Source organism: Sinohyriopsis cumingii, chromosome 5, assembly GCF_028554795.1.
Source record: "Sinohyriopsis cumingii isolate HCF-2022 chromosome 5, ASM2855479v2, whole genome shotgun sequence".
Classification (NCBI taxonomy): Eukaryota; Metazoa; Mollusca; class Bivalvia; order Unionida; family Unionidae; genus Sinohyriopsis; species Sinohyriopsis cumingii.
Window position 1 is genome coordinate 11,543,706 of NC_142965.1, and position 22,170 is coordinate 11,565,875.

The window sequence follows — 22,170 nt, forward strand, 5'->3', positions numbered from 1 at the left end:
TTGTACTATTAGTGTTGTTATGGGACAGTCAATTGAGTTGTACTATTAGTGTTGTTATGGGATAGTCAATTGAGTTGTACTATTAGTGTTGTTATGGGATAGTCAATTGAGTTGTACTATTAGTGTTGTTATGGGACAGTCAATTGAGTTGTACTATTAGTGTTGTTATGGGATAGTCAATTGAGTTGTACTATTTGGATCAACCATTATATTAGTGTTGTTATGGGATAGTCAATTGAGTTGTACTATTAGTGTTGTTATGGGACAGTCAATTGAGTTGTACTATTAGTGTTGTTATGGGACAGTCAATTGAGTTGTACTATTAGTGTTGTTATGGGATAGTCAATTGAGTTGTACTATTAGTGTTGTTATGGGATAGTCAATTGAGTTGTACTATTTGGATCAACCATTATATTAGTGTTGTTATGGGACAGTCAATTGAGTTGTACTATTAGTGTTGTTATGGGACAGTCAATTGAGTTGTACTATTAGTGTTGTTATGGGATAGTCAATTGAGTTGTACTATTAGTGTTGTTATGGGACAGTCAATTGAGTTGTACTATTAGTGTTGTTATGGGATAGTCAATTGAGTTGTACTATTAGTGTTGTTATGGGATAGTCAATTGAGTTGTACTATTAGTGTTGTTATGGGATAGTCAATTGAGTTGTACTATTAGTGTTGTTATGGGATAGTCAATTGAGTTGTACTATTTGGATCAACCATTATATTAGTGTTGTTATGGGATAGTCAATTGAGTTGTACTATTAGTGTTGTTATGGGACAGTCAATTGAGTTGTACTATTTGGATCAACCATTATATTTTGATCAACCATTATACTTTTCTTTATCAGTCATAAGAGATTTTGAATCAGTCTGAATATTATCAAGTTCAAGAAAAGTATGTAATATCTGTCGCTGAAAATTAGAAGTTGGATATTCAAAGAAACTGAATAGGATGTTTCGATCCACTCACAATGACACCCATAAATGGAAGAAATGTGATTAGCAAACAGGCTAACATTTTAAACTACTACAATTTGCTCTCTGCCTAGCTTGTTTAGCAGAATATTCTCGCTCCCCAACGAGATCTTAATTTAGTGTCGGTTTGACTTAATCGTTATTTTCTTTTTAGAATTACTAAATCATCAATTTATGTTACACAATGGTGTATAGTATTTTTATCACTGCCTTATACCAGCGGAATCTACAACAATAGTGCATATTTCTATGATATATTTTGTCAAGCAGTATAATCCGGTAATGAAATCAGAGCTGTAATTTGGCTAGTATTATTGAATCCCTTAGACAGTGAAATCTGACAATATTTAGAAAAACGAACAAACCATTACAACCGCAATTATGTATTCTTAACCATCAAATTAAATCGGACGAGTCAAATAAACATTTTGCAGTTCCATTTAAAACTACTAAGCGTGGCGTTAACTGACTATAGAAAAGAGAAGTCTTCTACGTCAATAAATGCAATCTGTAAGCTCAGATTTGAGCAAGATAGAAAATGTCTTGAAATTATATACATACTTTCTTTTATTAGGCCTATTTTGTAATGCGACTATTTGGTTTGTGATACTTGTACACAATATGCAAAATGAAATAGCAAGATTTATGACCGGTGCAACAAAATTAATATTCATTGAGGCCCTATTAGTATGCATACCTATATTATGTGCTTAACTTTTGTACATCATCATAGATTGTACTTTAAGAAAATTCTTTTGTAAGCAACATATTTACATATCTAACTTTTGTCCATGATTCTTAGTTGTAAATACCATTACCATTTTGAGTTTAGAACATTCAAGAAACAGACATTTTTACAATTTGATCAGAATTTTCCAAGTCATTTACGTTCTTTTCAATTGCATAAGGACCATAATATCTAACTGAAGAGGATTTTGAGGAATGGGCAAGAGAGATAGAGCTCTATCACGAGGCTGAAAACATTTTTCCTTTTTATTTCTGTCATACTTTAATTTTATTTGTGACTAAGTAGAGTGAAGATTAGAGCTTGATACTTCACAACTTACATTTGAAATCACGTAGTCAAAAAGGTTTATCTTGGAATCTTCCTTTGAAAGAAGTTTCTCTTTTAATAACTTCAATGACTTAAGTTGTATCATTAACACTCCTGAGAGGAAGAAACCGAAGCAACGTTGTAATATGAAATATTAACGGAGTATTACTTGCGATAACCCAGTTAATCGTTCAATTTATTTTTGTTGTGCTTGTCCCACACAGTGAGAACGTAAACGTTGGAATGCAATCTGACTGTAATGACTCTGGTTTAAGCAATCTTCGGACTTCAGAAATATTCAGCAGTCTAGGCCAGAAACTTTCACATCCACAACGACGAGAAAAAAGTGCTACAACATGAAAAATAAAATCTTTCATGACGTTCAAATTGCAGATTCAAAACCTGTGAAACCGCATCCTTAAAGGCTGAATCCTTTCCAGCAAGAATGTTTAAAGAAAAAAAGAAATTAGATATTTACTAGAGACAGCCAAGTAAATGTAGGTCGATTTTCTTGTGCTTTAGACCAGACAATACATTCCTTATGTGTACTGACTATAGCCAAGTGAACAGTGTCACCAAAACAGATTCATTTCCAACGTCAAGAATCGATGACTGCTTTGACAAAATTGAAAATGCATAATATGTCACCAAGTTTGAGCTTTAAAAAAATTCTGGCAAATTCCACTTACGGAATAGCAAAAAATTGAAATCGAAGTTGCCTCTCCAGGTGGATTTTATTAATAAAAATTGTTGCCATTTGGCATGAAAAATTGTACAGCAACATTCCAGCATTTAATGAACATAATAATATCTGGTCTAGACAACTGTGACGCATACATCGATGACGTTATCATCTAAAAAGATGCCTGGAAAGATCTCTTGGAAACCATTCTGAATTTCTTTGATAGACTCAGTGAAGCAAATCTGTCAGTTAATTTAAGTAAAGAAAGTTTTGCCGAGCTCATGTTTCATTTTTAGTATATATTGTGGGACACGGTGAAGTTAAACTTATAGAGGTTTAGTCAAGGCTATCTCTGAATTCCCAGTGCCTGTTGTAAAAAGCAACTGTTGCGATTTTGGGGTATTGTTGCCGTGACAAATTTGTCGAGTATAAAATTCAAGTTTCATTGGTCAGACAGGTGTCAGAAACCTTTTGACAAATTAAAGGTCATACTTAGAAGTGCACCAGTTCTTTCAGCTCCAAATGTCAGTGAATTATTTAAAATGTCTGTTCATACAAGTGATGTAGGTATAGGCGGAGTATTGATTCAAAAAGGTAACAATGGTGTGGATTCTTTAGTATGTTATTTTTCTAAAAACTAAATAAGCACCAGAAAAATTATTCCACAATCGTATTCCACAATCGAGGAAGAATATTTGGCTTTGTTATTGGCTTTGCAACATTTTAAAGTGTATATCAGTTCAGCTCCTTCTCCGCTTATTGTGTCTAGTGATCACAACCCCTTTACTTTCATTAACAAAATGAAAAACAAAAATCAGATATTGCTGTGTTGGAGTTTCATGCTGCAGGGATACAATATTGAAATTAGACACATCAGATGAAAAGATAATTTGATTGAAGATACCCTCTCACATGTATCATTGTATATGTGTATACGCATTTGTTTAGGTTACATCAGCTGCTACGTTTCCAATTATTTCTCTTGTAATCTATTTATTAAAGAAATTCAGTTTCTTTATTAATCACGAAAGCAACTGATTCATCCTGTAAACAATTCCTATCCAATCCTCAGTATTCCCTTGCTTCATCTATGACCCCTAAAGCTTTGGCATGAGTAATGGTAACTTTTTTATTATCTTGAGGCAAAACAAAAGGCATAGTGGACAATTATCTCTTGGCATTTGAATGTTAAACGGTCAAATGGCATTCAACATTTTTTCACGAAATGTATTGCATTGTTAACAATGTGTTGTGCATGATCTGATCATAACTTAAGTTTTCTTAGTTTTCATTCCGGAAGTAAACCTCTACACTGGCTCCAGACAGGGCCGGATCAGGACAAGTGTTGGGGGAGGGGTGTTTCCAAAATTTCAAAAGGGCCCTGATTTTCCTCAAAAGAGCACCAAAGCAAAAGTCTATGTCACTATTTACTCAAAGTGTGCCTAATACCCAATAAAAGTGCGCAAAAATAAAACGATGGTCAAATTTCAAGTGACTGTACGTTTGTGTGTGTACAAGATTTTAGCCTGGGTGAGGGGTCCGGAAACCCCGGAAAAACTACTCCGCACCCCTCTGATCCGGACCTGCCCGGAAGAATGGACACAAAGCAACGGAGAAAAATGTGGGCATTAAAAGTCAGTTAGATATTTAAATTCTATATGTGAGAGAGGTTTGAAATGTTTTTTATATAGTGGCTTAAGTTACGAGTGACTAAATGCACAGACGATATAATAAAATTAGCACTGAATGACAGAGGAGTCAAATTGCGAACAGCAAAACTAAGAGGTGGGCAGGGTGTTATTATTCACCACCCCACCCATTTCTTATTGACAGAAACAAGTGACTGTGACGCGTACTTACCGCCTAAACACATTGACCTCACAAGAGGTCGGGCATAAGAACTCACGGTACTAATGATTAGGAAATATGGGAACCAGTCTTGAACAGGGTGAAGAATATATATATATATATATATATATATATATATATATATATATATATATATATATATATATATATATATATATATATATATGTTCGGCTGGCCAGGTTGATAATGAAAGTAAGATTTAAGAAATATAATTCTCTGAGATCTTATCCTAGTTGTAAATGAAAAAAAGATATCGTTCTATTGAGAGAATTTCAGTCCTTTACAGACTTGTTTGAAAAACTCATTGCTGAAATCAGCACCTAACTCTTTGGTGCAGTATCGAAAGCATACGTTTCAAACGCATGTATATTCCGAAAATGTAGCGTCTTATATGGTTTTCTCTTGACATAAGTCGTCATCAATGATGTGTCTCTACTGATAAATATAAGTTGATCATGAGCACTCAAAGATTTTAAATTATTGAATTTTTATATAATGGAGTTTGCATAGGTTTTTACTATGGGAATTGAATTAATACCGTGAGTCCATAAATTTTGGACCAGAACCTGAGAACCTAGCCTGGCTCCATGCCTTTAACAATAGCACGTCAAAGGACATGTCTACCTGAGAACTAAGGTAATATCTTGACTAGTTTCTGAACTAAAAATAATTATAATTCTGACAGTCCATCCCCAAATTACATAATACTCGGACCATTCAAAACTCACATAATTATTTCTATAACTTAGTTTCTTAGTATATACCAGTCCAGAACGGAAAGCTAATTCTGATATGTAATATGCACTGCTGTAAAGCCGAGCACTGCATCTTGATTGTGTGCATTATAGCTAAACTGATTTTCCAATAAGCGCACAGCTATTTTTACGCACTGTGGATTACATTAAGAGTTGATAATTTCGACATAAGCGCTACAAGAGGCTTGACGACAGATATTTGGTTTGCTCGGGTCTTATCAGTCATCTTGCTTTACACGTGTCTAACTTCGTCATGATAAAATTTCTCAGACTGAATCTTGGAAAATCTTAGGAATGCATTTCTACATGTTATTGGTTATAAATATTTAGTTTGAACAAAAAAATAGCAGGCTAGAAGGATTTTCTCGCTATCAAAGATAAAGGTCTACAAGGATAAAAATGGAGTCATTCAGCTACTCGAATGAGTCTGATAGAGCTGTTAGACTGGTTGAATGCCAGGGATGAAGTCATGTCGAAAGTATCAATATCCTAAGTAAACGATAGATTTACATAGTTCATGCTCATTCAGTCACACGGTTACTGTTTCCGATGCAATGTTATTGCAGTTACGTACTGGTTTAGGTTTGTTTTTTGTTGTTTTTTTTTTTTGGGGGGGGGGGGACTGCGCGCAAGTGGTGAACATGTATATTACAGTAAATATGGGGGAGGAGCTCTATGATTATTGATGACTTACACATTCTAATCGATCAACTGTTTTTCTGAGTGCTTGAAATGATTGCTGCGTTAACTGCGCATCTTTCTACACAGTAAATGACCTAGTCATGATGAGACCGCTCCGGTTGTCTAGTGGTTACAGCGTCCGCCTCGGATGCGAGAGATCGCGGGTACGAACCCCGGCCGAGTCATACCAATGACTTATAAATGGTACTTACAGCTGCCTCGCTAGGCGCTCAGCATTAAGAGGTTAGTGTTAGGACTGGTCGGCCTGGTGTCAGGATAATGTGACTGGGTGGGACATCATGCTACATGTCTGCGGCATGATGCCCCAGTGCTGGACATCACTATAAACTGCCACACTGTAGATATCGTAGCGATATGAGTGAAAAATTGTAAAAGCTACGTTAAAAATCGAAAATGCACGGACCTAGTCATAAGAAAATGCACAAGTCATGTAAGGAACTTACTGTACATGTAAATACTATATACATGTTGAGACGGCTAAAAACTGGTTTATACAATGGTCCTACGATATAAGACATCGACCCTGACATTTATGTTTTTGGGGTGTCGAGGTCTTACTGCCTAAATAATGGTGCTGCGTAGTGAGTTCCGATGTCGACTAACATCGTAACGAGTAGTCAATTTTTTAGGGAAATCTCACATGTAAATGGAATCGGGTCACAATTAATTCTTCCAGTTCAGTACCCACGAATGTAGTTCTAGTCTATTTTTAGAACATTTTCCCTCTCTCATTTTGGTGGTGATAGAAGAGTTTTATTTATGCATGTTGACAGTCCAGCATCTCAAAAAAGAGCAGGTCAACCTTTGACGAGAACTTCACCGTGAAGTCATGTTTGAAGGTATTTTAGATTAACATATGATTTGTATTTATTGTCACACAGTGGAAAGGTCAGTACTGAGAAACAAATGTAGAAAACATATAATAAAATTAATTGTGTTCTATGTCCAAATAGACCTGTTTTCACGTTCCGTTTGCCTACATTTCAGTTGCCTGTAATGCGATGGAAGCCGGGCAATGCCGAAATCGGATGAAGTTGAAATATGTTTCTTTAACGAAATAAATAAAAAATATATTAATATTGAAGAAAGTGTTTAGATAGCTTTATTTCTTTAATGATACTTATCTTTCTTTTAACTCACTTTAATTTGTAGAAAAGCGTCGATATGGGCTGCCAAGTGTTTGAGTTATTCCTGAAAATTTTACTTCTCCTTACGATGTTAGTCGACATTGTAACACGCTACGCAGCGCCGTTATTTAGGCCGTAAGAACTCGACCCCCAAAACATAAACATCAGGGTCGATGTCTGACAATGTAGGACTAGTTTCTGCAATATCCAATACCATATCCCAGTTTAATGCCTGCGGCATATTTAAAGAATAGTATTATTCAAACATACCTTATCTAGTTCAGGTTTTTCGCCATGGCTTACAAAACGGTAGTTTATATCGTCTTGTTACCTGGACTACTATCTTCGGTAATCAATAAAAAGGTGGGCGTCGGACAGTTCCTGTTATAAAACTAGTCAGCTATAAGTAAGACCTAGTGATTATCAGGGCTGTGCCGGTTGAGGTTCCTTATCTCATCGTCGCTACGGTAGCCGGATTGGTGTGAGTATGAAGGGATGAAAACGTACACTGACACTCTTTTACTTATTTCTGCCTTTCATATCATTACTCTTCTGACTGTCCAAACACTTCCGTCTTTACTTTATCTTTCATCACGCACCGCACCTCCACCCCCCGCTGCTTAGTCAAGTCTGACTGCTTCATACTTATTTATAGATAGATAGAATAAAGTTAAACACCTTACGGGTCTGTTCGATAGATTTGGACGTACCAGTTTTACGGGTTTTAACTAGTTACCAGCAGAAAATATATGCACACCAAGCTTAAACAAATGAAAACAGTAAAACAGTATGTATTGATGGATAGACGTTAACGTGCATATGTAAAATACATTATCCTAATGTATGCCAGTGTGTGTATATTTGAAAAATGACGACGCTTCGCAAGAAGCATTTTTACCCTGTTTTTATAATGGAGCATTCCTTCCCGAATGTGGTTCATGTATCACCACCGTACAATGTTTCACATAACATTGTATATTGAAATATAATCGCACACATTTCTGTCAGTTTACTTTTAGTACATGTGCGAGGACTGGGTAGTAGCGTGGGAATTTCATTTCAAGATCAGAAGTGTGAGTTCATTATTGAAGCACAAGAGTCTGACGTTTTATCAATAAAGTACGATCAAATCTCTGACAACACGAAATCACCTGATCGGTACCACAGGTGCTCGACGCGAGCTTGATGTTGAGAAGGAAAAAAAAAAATAATCTGAAGGAAAAAAAATGATAAAGAGTGACAAAAACACATTATAGATTACCCCCATGATCCGTTCTGACATAGGACCCTCTCTATCATAATATATAAGAGAGAAGGTACGGAACTTATAAATACTTCGTTCCACCCATGACCCTCGATTTCTTTCTGCTATTTCCGTCTTTAAAAGCACACGACCATACTATATGGCTTGTTTTACTCTTGATATATTTTTCTATTCATCAAGCCATCATTGACTTTTCTGCGTTGAACCAAACTAAAGTGGAATAAATTCTCTGGTGCTTATTCAATTTCTTAGAAAAATAGCACACTGGATGATCAAGACCATTTTTATCTTCTTGAATCAATATTGCTCTAACCCCAACATCACTTGCATCAATAGACAGTTGAAACGATTGGCTGAAATTTCGAGCTGTAAGAACTGGTATACTCTTAAGTATGGCCTTTAACTTATTAAAAGCCTCCTGGCATTTTTCAAACCAATGAAACTTGGTTTTCTTGCTCAATAAATTTGTCAGGGGTTCAGCAATCATGGAACAATTGGAACAAAATTTCCGATAATATCCATCCATACCCAAAAATCGCATCAGTTGCTTTTTACTGATTGGCACATGGAATCCAGGGATAGCCTTGACCTTAGCATCTATAGGTTTAACTTGTCCATGTCCCACGATATGTCCTAGAAATGTTACACAAGCACGGCAAAACTCAATTTTGGATAAATTAATTGTCATTCTTGCATCAGTGAGTCTGTCAAAGAATTTCCGAATTGTCGCTAAATGTTCTTTCCAGGTGTCGTTGTAGATGATGACATCATCGATGTAAGCATCACAATTATCTAGACCAGATGTAATCATGTTCACTTAATGTTGAAAAATACTAGGCGAACCTTTCATTCCAAACGGTATTACTTTATATTGATAAAGTCCATCTGGAATTATGAATGCCGAAATTTCTTTTGCCCTTTCTGTCAGTGGAATTTGCCAAAATCTTTTCAGAAGGTCAAATTTGGTGACATAATTTGCATTGCCAATTTTATCAATGCAATCGTCGATTCTTGGTAATGGAAATGAATCTGTTTGAGTCACACTGTTCACCTTTCTTTAATCAGTGCACATGTAGAAAGTATTATCTGGTTTCGGAACAAGTATACATGGTGAACTCCAGTCACCTTTACTCGGCTCTATGAAATCATTCTCCAGCAAATACTGAATTTTTTTTTTTCAAACCTTCCTGTTTGAAAGGGTTCATCCGGTACGGGTGTTGTTGCACAGGTGTGGAATTTACTATTTCAGAGTCCGATTGCATTTCTTCGCTTAAATCCTCTCTGAGTGGGACAGGTACAACTAAATTAATTGCATGATTAAGCTGACTATCTCTCTCTTTAACATATTTATGTGGCAAAGTTGTTTTTAGTTTCGCCTCACATGAGTATTTATGATATAATGTAAATCATTTACTTTCTTTCAACTGTGTAAGGACCATAATACTTGACCTGAAGAGGATTTTGTGGTATGGAACTAGAGAATCAGAACTATATCACCAGGCTGAAAACTCCTTTCCTTTGTATTTTTATCATACCTTAATTTCATTTTGACTAAGTAGAGTGCAGATTAGTTCCTGCAACCTCACAAGACTTCAACAACTTGTCCTTAAAATTGAAAACATAATAGAGAAGATTGATTTCGATATCTTCATTAGAAAAAAAAGTTTCTTTTTTAACAACTTCAGTGGTCCAACAGAATGTTCAAGACCTAGTTTAAAGGGACTGAATCCTAAAGAGTCTTGAACTGATTCCCTAACAGCAAACAATAGTAAATGACTGCCTTCATCCCAATCTTTACCTGTATCGAAACAATATGACCGAATCATATTGTTCAAAATTTGATGAAATATTTCTAAAGCCCCTTGACTGTCAGGGTGATAGGCAGAAGATTTGAATTGTTGGATGCCTAATAGTAGTAAAGTGGGGCACCCTAGCGACAATGGGAATTAGCATTACAGAGACCCCTGGGTCACTCTAGCGACAATGGAAATTTAACATGGAGAAAAATCGTGGGTCACTCTGGCGACAAGGGAAATTTAACATGGGGAATAGACTTTGGGCTTGTCTAGCGACAAGGGAAATTGAACATGGGATTTTTTGTTGACTTTTTTTTTTTTTAAAAATTTTAAAAAAGGGGTAGGCAATTCAAAGACTATCTCTTTTCGAGAAATATGGCTGGCCCTGAAAAGGGCCTTTGGGTTTTCTTCTGCTTCTAATTTCTTCTTTTCCTCCACCAACTTCTTATTTTATCTCCAACACTCTTTCTCTTCTTCCCTTTCTTTTTTTTCTCCTCCTCTTCTTCTTTCTTCTCTTCCTCCTCTTCTTCTTTCTTCCTCTTCTCATTTTCTTCTTCTTTTTCAATTTTTTCGTTCCATGTTCTTATTCTTATCTTTTCCTCTTCATCCTCCTTCTCCTCCTTTATTTCCTTCATCACACCACTGATCATGTCCTTTGCTTTTCTTAAGTTGTTAATTTCCATTTTTACTCTATGCGGACTATAAGAATAGTGGTCTTCAACGAGTCGTACGAGCATTTGTTCTATCATGCCCAAATTGTCAAGGACGTCTTGCAATGATTGAAATTTATCCAGGTGGTTTGAAGCCATTTTCTATGTAGAATGGTTTGAACGACGAATACTGTGGGTTCTTATACTTAAAGCGCGTACGTGAAGGAAAACATCCCCCTAAAAACATAAAATGGATCTTACCTAGATCATGACCAAACAACGCGCGGACGTGAAGGAAAACATCCCCTACTTTTTCATTTCATATAATATAACCCAAACTATACTCTCCACATTTGCTAAGAAACAATAAAGAAACCCATAATCTACTATTCGCACAAACATACCTTTACTCATACAAACACAAACACAAACACATACCCTCACATTTTTTAAAAAAGAGTTAGTGTTTATATACACACTACTCTACCTACACACATTGGCAAATGGATCGTTATTTCTTTTCTAGAGTATTGGGTAGCCCTGAAAAGGGCTGTTTTGTTTGGAACTTCATGGGCACCTGGTTAATGGTGGCACCTTCCAGGCCTGGCGCCACATACGCATCTTATCCCCCAGTTACTTTTTACCTTTTGGGGGGAGAGAGCAGAGGCAGGATATATCGCTTCAGAATCCCAATTTTCGCTCTCTGGGATTTTGAAATTTTTTCTTCTCTCCTTTTCCTCCTCCTCTTCTTTGTTTCTTCTTTCCTCTTTATATCTTCTTTCTTCTTCTTTATATCTTCTCTCCTCCTCTTCTTTGTTTCTTCTTTCCTCCTCTCTTATCCTTCCCTCCTCGACAATGGCTTCCGCGGCCAGTTCATTTAATATGCGCCTGGCATATTCCAGATGCACATGAAGCTCCAACAGCTTCTCAAGTCTCGTGTTCATTTTTTTGGTGTTGATCAATCAACAAGGGTAGCTGGACTGCCGAACGAGTTTCAATTTATACTGAAAGCGCGGACGTGATGGAAAACATCCCCCTAATAACATAAAATTCATCTTACCTAGATCATGACCAAAAAAACAACAACGCGCGGACCTAAAAGAAACACTCACTCACTTTTTATGCTACCCATCACTATTTTAAATTTTTTTATAAATCACTTCAATAGACTATCCACATACTCAAAGCAATTCAATCTAACTCCAAATATACACCTCAAACACCAAAAAACATCATTTTAATCTACTATCCACACCAACTTACTTGAGCTCTTACAAACACCAACACACCAACACATACCCTCACATTTTTTATTAAAGAGTTATTGTTTATATACACACTACTCTACCTACACACATTGGCAAATCGATGGTTATTTCTTTTCTAGAGTATTGGGTAGCCCTGAAAAGGGCTGTTTTTTTGTTTTGCTATGGCATTCTTTTTTTAGTTTCTAAGAATGCGATGTCCTCTGAGGATAGACTTTCTGGCGATAGGTCTGCTTCTTCGGAAAGAGAAGAAGAACTCTTTGGTGTCGATACGACAATCGACAAAGCCTCTGTCAGGTTCAGGTTGCTGCTGCTGCTGCTGTTGCTGTTGTTGCTGCTGTTGCTGCTGTTTCTGAAGTCTGTACTTCTCTGTCCATTCTTCTTTTTCCCTGTTCACTTCTTCTCTGAAGAGCTCTTCTATCAGGTCTTCAGTGATTTTTAACATTCTCACATTCTCTATTTCTTCTGGCTTCGGTATCAGACTGTGTCTGACCCTATGCAAATTCACGTAGGCTTCGTTGAGCTTAGCTAGTTTGGAGCACATCTTCGTAGGAGGATGAGTCGACAATGGATGGTTAGACTGGAAACAACCCCGGTTCTTAAAGTCAAAGCGCGGACGTGAAGGAAAACATCCCCACACGGTTTTGAGTCGCAACGTTTAGTGAGTGTCATGAGAGGGATAGTAAGAAATGAAAGAGCATCAATCCAACATTCTTATAGCTAAACAAAAGACAAAGGCATTTTTTTCTAAACACAACATTTTTTTATTCAAAAATCACTTAACACTAAACAACATTTCTAACATTTTTAACAATAATCCAACACTATAACATCAAACAATTTTTTTCAAATCACAAACATTTTTTTCTTCAAATACTAACTACTTTGAACAGGGCTGACAACGTTGTGAATGAAATTGTGATTTCCACTGTTGGAAATCATTAGGCCATTGATGGACACTACGTTTCCTAGCTTGAGACAAAAGATAAGCATAATGGTCACAAAACCATCGGTCTACTTTCACATCATTTCTAGCAGAAGAACGAGGATCGAAATGAGTCACTAAATGTTCTAAGGAATAGCCCAGGCTGCGATGATGCAGAAAATACACACAGTACTGTCCACACACCAAGGAATCTGTGCCTTGTAATTTCACGTTATTGAATCGGGTGGTTTGAGCATTTCTTCTCATAAAGTCGATGATATCGTCTTCCAAAGGGGGCAATCCGTACGAATCGAAATATTCCACACATCCTTCTTGAGGAAAGTAGACGGCTACCCAGTGGGTTCCTGGGAGATGACTGTCGTCCGTGTTGATCACGTAAGCTTGATGGTCTTTAGGTTTGCGATGAGGGAGTTCATCTTTAGCACAGACGACAGGATTCCAAGAAGCCGTATACGAACTGTGGTTCAAAAGGTAATAAAGTTCCCAGGTATCCATTGATTTGTGTTTTTTTCTTCTTCACAGGTAATAATACTTCGTCAATTCGATCCTGACTTTTTGCTTGAAAATGTCTGACGAATAAACGGTTATTCGTTCTGTTTCCTCACTCTGATTCAGGAGAGCTTCGATACGATGGATCTCTTGAGTGGTTAATGGTGGACAAGAATGTTCACGCAAGTCTTTATACCACTGATGCAACACGTCTTTGTTTGAGATGAGACTCCAAGCTTCGTCCAGATACTCGTCCAATTTTTCTTCTTGGCTCAACATCAGGCATTTATCGTGTTGAATTTGACTGGGATGATCGTTTTGACATCCATAGCAATTTTTCTTGATCAATTCCGTCATTTTGTCGACCAAGTGTTTGGCAAAACAGGAGACTAAATGGGCTTCTTGTTCTGGCCATCTCGACTTCATCATGATCACTTCTTCTTTTTCCACGGTCTCCTCACATTCCATCTCCAAAGTTTCTCCACTAGGTAAAGAGGGACAACAGTCTTCCATGGTTTCTAGTAATCTAGGATGACTTCTCTCAAACTGTTGATTTCTATGGTATTATCGAATTCTGCATACAGGATGACGTTCACCGTTTCATCAGGGTCTCGGTCTTTAAACTGAATTTCCACACGAATCTGGCCGGATTTTATAGGGTGGAAATGTCCCTCGTCGCTGCCTTGGTCTGGAGTGAAATCGAAAGCCCACAAAGCGTAGCCTCCTGCATAATCCTCGTACGTAATACCGTGACTGGTATTGGTTCCTAACTGTCCGGTGGCTTCGTACAGGGACAAGTACGATCTCAAGTAATTCTTCTTGGTAAAGTCAGGTTCGAAAGGTCGGGTACACAAGGTCTTGCCATCGCGACTGACTTCGATTTTGGACACGCCAAAGTGTTGAAAGTAGAAAGGAGTTTTTTCGGCAGCTCCGTTGAAGGCTGTATTCTCGACGATACCAACGATCAAACGTTTGGGTAACTGTCCTTGGAACAGATGATCTTCGATCATGGATCGCTGTCCCTTGGGAATGGTGAAGGTTTTCACTTCCACGCGTCGTATGGGATACTTGGCGGTCGTTCTACTCAACGTTTGACTGATGTCGTTTCCCACTTTAGGTAACACTTCCACACGGCGTACGTAGAGTCTGGCTTCTAGGATTTTGGTTTTGTAACCGTCACTATCAGCCATCAAATGGAAAGCGGCACTGCTACGATTCAGTCTCAGGCGGACATCCACCCCGTTCAGCAAATACTTTTCTTGCAACCACATGTCCAAATGCAAACGATCCATCAGTTCTAAACTTGTGTCGGCTCCCGTGATTCTCTTTCTTCGTTCTAGAAATCCATCATTGTTGTCTTTCTTTTCATCAGTTTCCAATATTTCAAACTTGGTAGGTTCGTCAGCTTCCCATACCACACAGGCATTGAGATGAGTGTTCTTGGCATCTATTCCGTACGTCAAGAGATTTTCCAGGTAGGCACGATAAGGGTAAGTATCCATGCTGCTACTGACCAGTTTGTTATTCAAGTACAAGTCCACTCCACTGAACAAGGAATGCATGAAATTGTTGACGGGAGCTACTGCTTCATCGTCTATAGCACCTCCAGTCTTATCTAGAATTTTGACTTTCAGGTACAAGTAACTGCTATTCAGATCGATGTAATCTTCGGGCTGTCCTTTGATTTCAAACTCGATGGGAGCGGAATCGGTCAGTGAGGAGACGGGGTGAAATTCCACCCACTGGGATTCTTGCATGGTCATCATGGTAGGGGGCATGGCAAACAGATCCAGTTCCGTCTTGGAACAAGCGCAAGATTCTCGGTGCATCATTTTTTTTTTGGTCTCTTTTCTCAATAATCGAAAACGTCTAAGTCTCGAACGGTTCTTCTTTTCTTAGCCTTTCTCGCTTGAAGTCTGGTGAAAGGGTGTTTTCTTCGTCGTCTCTTTCTGCCTTGTCCTTGCTGAATGCCTGACTCGGTAGCGTGCAGAACATTTATAGGTGTGTCTCGTCGGCCCAAAATGTCTTTGCCCGTTTGCAGCAAGACATTTTTGCCAGCCCTCATGAAGGCTTCTTTAGGGTTTTGTTTGTCGATGATGACATTTTGGAGAAATTCTTTGCCTTGCGTCAGTGCCGCATCTTTCAAGGCGTGCAATCCGCGTGTCACCATCGGTTTCAAGACTGGGGCCACCGAACGAAAGGCCGATTTTAACATGTCTCCTAAGCCGTGTCCTCGCTGTCGAGCAACCCCTCGGTACACTGGATACATGACTTACTTACGAGTCGTGAGAGAACCGTTTTCGAAAATGGAGTTTCACCGTGACTTTTCCTTTGGTGAATGGAATATTTTGTCCTAAATCTCCTTTTATAGTAATGTTGACCGTGTCCAAATACGACTTGCTGACAGGTAAATAGTGAGGATGGACAAATTCGCGGTGGACGTGGTAAGTGTTTCCACCTTCCTCGTCAGCGTTTGCGGCAGAATCCACTTTGAAAGGAATGACACGCAGTAACGGCACAGAGGTGTGTCCCACCACGTTGTACTCCACCACATCGGAGTACACGAACATCAAATTTAGTCCTTGGTTCAGTTCTACCGGGGTACGAAAATACTTGGCAAAAGAATCGTTGTCAGAAATGACTAGTAATTCGCCTTTTTGTTGTTCTACTTTCTTCCTCAGCTCCATGTCACCGCCCAACATGTCAAACAATTCAGGACAAAATAAGAAAGACATGATTTTGGGCCCCTCAGGAAATTTTATCAGGAAGCGACGAGCTGTTTTGTGGTACTCCAGGGTGACACTTTTTTTGACATGCTCTAAAGCTTTCAAAAACACACCATTAAACCTGGTGGCTATGGTGTTGACCAAATGTTGACCACTAAAATAATAGCCTGGGGGAATGAACAAGTGATAGGTGGTCCACTTTAGATTTGGTGTACGGGTTTTCTTGTCATATTTGCTATGGGTATCCAAATACTGTTGCATTTGTTCGTCATGAACTTCCACATCAAATTTATTTTGATTGGGAAGGACATTGAGGACTTGGGTCGGGTGAATCATTTCCACTAAAGCCACTTCCCAATGGGCTTCGTGATCTAAGGGGATGGCTTGAGGTAATTTTGGCCGTGTAACAGCACAACGTGTTATTGGGAAACACCTCCATGGAACTGTCACTGGGTAAGGTCAAGTAAAATTGGTTTTCGTGACTCATAATTCTAGAGTTCTGTGGCTGTCCGAGGGGATATTACTGGACGTCAGAGGCGTGTCTCCACCCAAAATGGGGTTCTGGTTGTGGTTGTGACTGACACTGGCACTGGACACAAGGTTCCCGGGGTTCCCGTTCGAGGAGAATTTCAGGGAGGGATTGGGAAGCAGGTAACCGATGCAACTGCTCAATAAAATGGTCCACAATTGTTTGTCTCCTTGTTGCAAACTGAAATTGGCGATGGCTGCCCCGATGACACAATACACCACGAAGATTTGGCAGAAAAAGACGATTTGCGTTTTAGGCACACGTTCTCCACACCACACCCACAAGGGTTGTTTTTGTAAATCTTGCACAGAAGAACTAGGGGAAGAAGGAGTGGTCGACGTAGCTGCGTCTGATGTGTGAAAGGGCATGATGGTCACTTCTTCTTTTTATAGTCGATGACTTGCGAAGCGTCGATCCAAGAATCGAAACTGGGTGGATATCCTTTCCAACGTACTTTGACTTCTTTGACACGTCGTTTGCCCACTTTACGGGTTCTGCGTTCGAGAATGCTTTCGATGTCGTACACGTCGTCTTCTTTTTTGGTCACACGTTGTAACTCGGGCAAATAAAACGTTCCTTTGAGCACTTCTCCGTTCATGTCTTCCAATTTATAGACGGCAGGATGACGGCCATGCACTCGTCCAGTGACGCGAAACAATTCGGTCGTCCAGTTAGGTAAGTAACCTTTGTCGAAAGTGCGTTTGGTTTTGCCAATGCGCACCCAATCTCCTACGGTCAACTCTCCACTTTTCTTGGGGACAGCCCTCGTCGGGGACGTACCAAACAGGCGCTCAAACACCAGCACTTCGTTGTCGGGAGTCACGTCTTGCGGGGCACGTCCGATGCTTCGATGGTAAGATTGGTTGTACGCTTGCACCAGGTGCGGTAAGATGTCGATGTACTTCAGAGTGTGGTGATGCGTAAAATATTTCCACATGCGTTCTTTCAAAGTGCGTTGAAAACGTTCCACGATGCTGGCTTTGGTTTCGGGATTCTCGGTGGTAAAAAAATGAATGTCACGTTTCTTTAATTCTTTTTGGAAAGCTTGGTTCAGAAATTCGGTGCCTTTGTCCGTTTGCCATCGAAGAGGGTGACGACCGCTTTGTTTCAACACTCGTTGCAGGGCTCGCACTAACTCGCTGCTGGATTTGGAAGTCAAGGGCACGACCCAGGCAAATTTGGAAAAGACGTCGATGACACAAAACAAATATTTGTAGCCGCGATTGTAGCTGGCCAAATGAGAGACATCGGCTAAATCGGCTTGCCATTGATGATCGATGCCTTCCACTCGGGTCCGACTTCTGGCAAACTTACGTCGAATGGGTTTGTGTAAAGTGTAGGTAGCTTGTTCTTGTAACCATCGTTGCACTTGAGGTAAACGGAGACTTTTCAGTCGAGTTTTGGCAGCACGATACAATTTTTGAACTCCTGCGTAACCTGCAGGATGCGAGGGATCGTAGTAAATGCTGGCTAAGACTTTTTCCATTTTTTTGTGTTTGTGTGTTAATAAGGCACCCACTCTTGGAAGAGGCTACTCTTTTTCTCTTGGGGTATTTTCTTGGATTGCAAGGCTTTGCGTGTGCGACCGGCAATAGGTGTCGAAGAGGAGGATGTCTGAGCAGGGGATATCGGTTCTTGTTTCACTTCTGTCTTCACTTTCTTTTTCTCTTGTGATGAAGAAGGGGTGGCCTTCATCTTTTTAATCCATCCAATTCTGGAGGTAGGTGGTGTTGTTAACTTGCGTACTTTTTCTGGTGGAGTTTGAAACCCTTCTTCTTCTTCTTTTCCTTTTTCTTTCTTGACCACTGGTACCGGTACTGGTACTGGTACTGGTGATGGTGCTGGACTTTTCATCAAGGTCTTAAAATCTTTCAAAGTGGGTAGAGCTGTTTCGTCTAAAGCTTTCTGGTGAAAGAGTTGCAGTCGTTGCAAGAGTTGACCGTACTTTTGCGATTTTTCTGTTTCGGACAAATCTTGGCGATCCATCAAGGATTGCAATTCGTGTTGTAACTGGGACATCTCGCTCAAATTGGGATTGGGAGGTAAATGCGGGGTGTGTTGTTCTTGCCACCGATGGTATTCCATCCATCGTTTGTAAGGCACTAAAGCTAGTTTTCGTCCTTCCATGGGGTTGTCAGGGGTGAATTCTGAGATCTTGGGACTTTCGAGGGCCTTTTTATCTTGCTCCCACTAGTCCTCCCAACATGGTTCCCAAGACTCCTTTCAGTATGGGGCCTAACAAGAGGGGCAAAATGCCTCCACGTTGCACTAACATCTTCTTTTTTTGACGAATGGGAATTTTCTTTCGAACCATTTGGCGAAGAACGTGACGATGTTTGCTTAAGCATTGTTTCTGGTGTTTGGACAAAGGGATCGTGCCTTTCAAAACGTTCAAACAACATTCGCACACGGTATCGATGACCTCTTTGGAGGCTGTTTGAATGAGTTTTTTTCGTAGGGGTGGAGAAGCTTTGGACAGGACAGATAACATGTCCCCATGTTTGGCTAAACGTGGTGGCAGTCCTTTCCTTTTCTTTCCTTGGGGTTTTCTGGAGGGTGACATCTTTGAGTCTTCAGGAGCACCAAAAAAACACTGATACCCTACTTGGTCACAGGCCTTTTTTATACTGGAACGCGTCGCCACTGATTGTCTTTACGTCGTATCAACTTCATGACAGGCATGACACGTCGTGCAGGGGTACGTAACGGACTAAATCGAGCCAGTTCTTGCTTGGACAAATCCAGTAAACTTTGTAACATGCCCGATCTTTCATGGACTTTGATTTTGGGAGAAGGTACTTTGTGAGCAGCAGCCACTGCCGCTAAATTGGAAGGTCCTGCCACTGGGGAAGTTCTTTTGGGGGTCATCAACGGAGAAGTTCTTGGTGTGATCAACGTCTCCAAGTACTTTTCAGTTCCTGGTGAAATCAACGGAGAAGTGGACAAACGTGAGGCTGCCGGAGACGCAGTCACCGCTGTGGCAGGTCGTGGTTTGCGAGTGTAAGGTTGCGTCCTGGCCGAAGTGCCTCTCTTGCGTCTAGTTTTCTTCTGTGGACTTTTCTTTTTCTGAGGACTTTTTCTCTGTTTCTTTTTTTGGGGACTTTTTTTCTTTTTCCGGGGTGGTGTTTGGTAAGAGGAGGGTCCTGCCACTGGAGAAGTTATTCTTCTTGGGGACCTGGTCTTTTTCTTTTTCTTCTTGGGGCTTCGTTGGACTTTTGTCTTGGGGATAACTTTGGGGGCATTAGGATCCCATCTTAAGAGTGAGCGAATGATGACCCCTCCTAGAGTACCGCTCCCTCCAGGTTTCAAAATGATTTGTTTTTTGGTTTGAGTGTCGATGCGGGGATCGGCCAGTTGGACCAAAGCGACTTTGTTTCGATCGAAAAAGCGTTGGGTTTGATGAGGAATCTGAATGATTCCTTGGAGTAATTGACGTGCCGTCACCGTGAACCATCGTAAGACTTCTTTGAGACTAGCTTCTAAGACACGAGCTCGTGTTTGTGGATCTTTTTCTCGACTGATGCCATACAAGGCACGAATCAATTTGACGGGAAGATGCGACTGAAGGGACGTCATGTTCACACTGTGTGAGACAGACGAAAAAGGGTCTGAGGTTTTTATAGATTTTTTTCATGGGGAGTGAAATGAAGTCGAGGACGGAGACGTGTACAGGACAGGTCCTCCGTCTTGGCACCAGTGGTGAAACAAGTGGGTACGAAATCGCAAATCCTCAGGAGTCGTAGGTTTCAAATCGACGAGTAAATAGGCGTGTGGCGTTTGAGTGGCATCGTCGTACGCCTGAGTCAGCCAAGGCGTTCCTAACTGTTTGGCTAAGACTTGCACTTGCGATTTATCTCGAGGGCTTTTAAACAAGACCACGTAATGCGCATTGAGACTGATGGTACGATGGGCTTTACTTTGTTGAAACAAATTTTGGGTGATGTAAACGACACTGGCATTACGGTGATGCCCTTTGCGCGTGAACCACAATTTAATTTCTTCTTCGTCTTCTCCTAACATGTCGTCGAAAATGACCAAATGGGTTAGACGGGAGTCAGAGACGATGCCATCGTCTTCTTTAGGAATGCCTTCCACAAACACGATGGAATCGCCTTGACTTTCTCGCAAGAGGTTGTACGCCGATTGCCACTCTTTGTAACACCACACGATCCGTTGAGGGGGTCGATCGATCAAATGATGTTTATGTTCGATCAAACGTTTGACGAATTCGGTTTTGCCTGAACCGCTAGGTCCAGCAATGAGCATGTTAAAGGGATGGCGAAGATACAAAGCCTCCCAACTGGCACGATCTAAGTGTTCGTCGATGACTTTGACAGTAGAGGAAGAGGGAGCATAGACAGCAGAGGTAGCCATGGTATGAGAAATGTCACTTGTGACACGAAAAACAAACAAGACAAGAGTTTATATACTTTTTCAGAACACGTTTATTGAATGTTTCAAATATGAACACGAAAGACAAAAATACATACAACCCAAATAGTGATGTACATGAATATAAAACACAGCAAAGCGATCAAAGTGGAATATAAACAAGTGTCTGTACAACATGTTTTGGGTAACCAAGATGTCCTAGGGACAGTGTGTAATGTTCTTACAGTCTCTACATGAGGTATTGTCACACAAGTGTCCTCCCGGAATGACCTTTCAGGAATGTCCATGACAGTCCTGTCCTGAAGCGAGTGGTTGTTCTCGGTGACGGGTTCTTCTGGCACCGTCACTAACACAGGTTGAAAAGTAACTTTTTTCCTTGAACAACTCTTGTGCATACTGGGCCACTTCTTGGGTCCAAGCCTCAAAACCCCCCTTTTTCCAGTCACGAACATCTGTCCAATGAGGGTGTAAGTCACAAGCTACACACACATCGTCATACACGTCTTGGGTAGCTAAAAGTTGACGAATCTTTTTTTCCTGTTGAGGTCGAGAAGTATCCAGATGAAACCGCAAGGCTTTGAGCAAAAGGAGTTTTTCGTGACCATTTAAGGCCATGGAGGTGGTAAGTACTGATCGTAAAGAGTCCACAAAGAATCGGCTGGTAAACGAAATCCCAGAAAACAAGTCACTAAGACACACACCACTTGTCGTCCCAAATTGAATGGATACAGTTCTTGCAATAATCGATGGTAATGATCCACGGTTTGAATATGGTCATTGAGTTCCTTCCACGGAATCTGTTGGATTACATACGACATAAGTCGTGGCATAGCTGCCTGTTTTTATAGTCTCTTTGTTTCGAAAAGAATACACGTACTTTCTAGCCAGTGATCTTCGTTTTCCAGTGGGTAATGTAAATCTTGCATACTGTAACCGAAACGTCA

The 22,170-nt window shown here is 40.0% G+C and overlaps 1 protein-coding gene across 5 annotated transcripts in view; it reads left to right on the forward strand.

Moving 5' to 3' along the window:
* Nucleotides 1-7,519: 7,519 nt before the first annotated feature.
* LOC149798635 (acyl-coenzyme A thioesterase 9, mitochondrial-like) overlaps nt 7,520-22,170 on the forward strand; it is a 132,283-nt gene continuing 117,632 nt past the window's right edge. For 3 of the 5 annotated variants that reach the window (XM_089957469.1, XM_089957467.1, XM_089957472.1), the window contains exon 1: nt 7,520-7,650. The gene's annotated coding sequence lies outside the window, so the exon portion shown is untranslated. The remainder of the gene's footprint in view (nt 7,651-22,170) is intronic. The other 2 variants (XM_089957471.1, XM_089957468.1) reach the window with 2 other exon arrangements.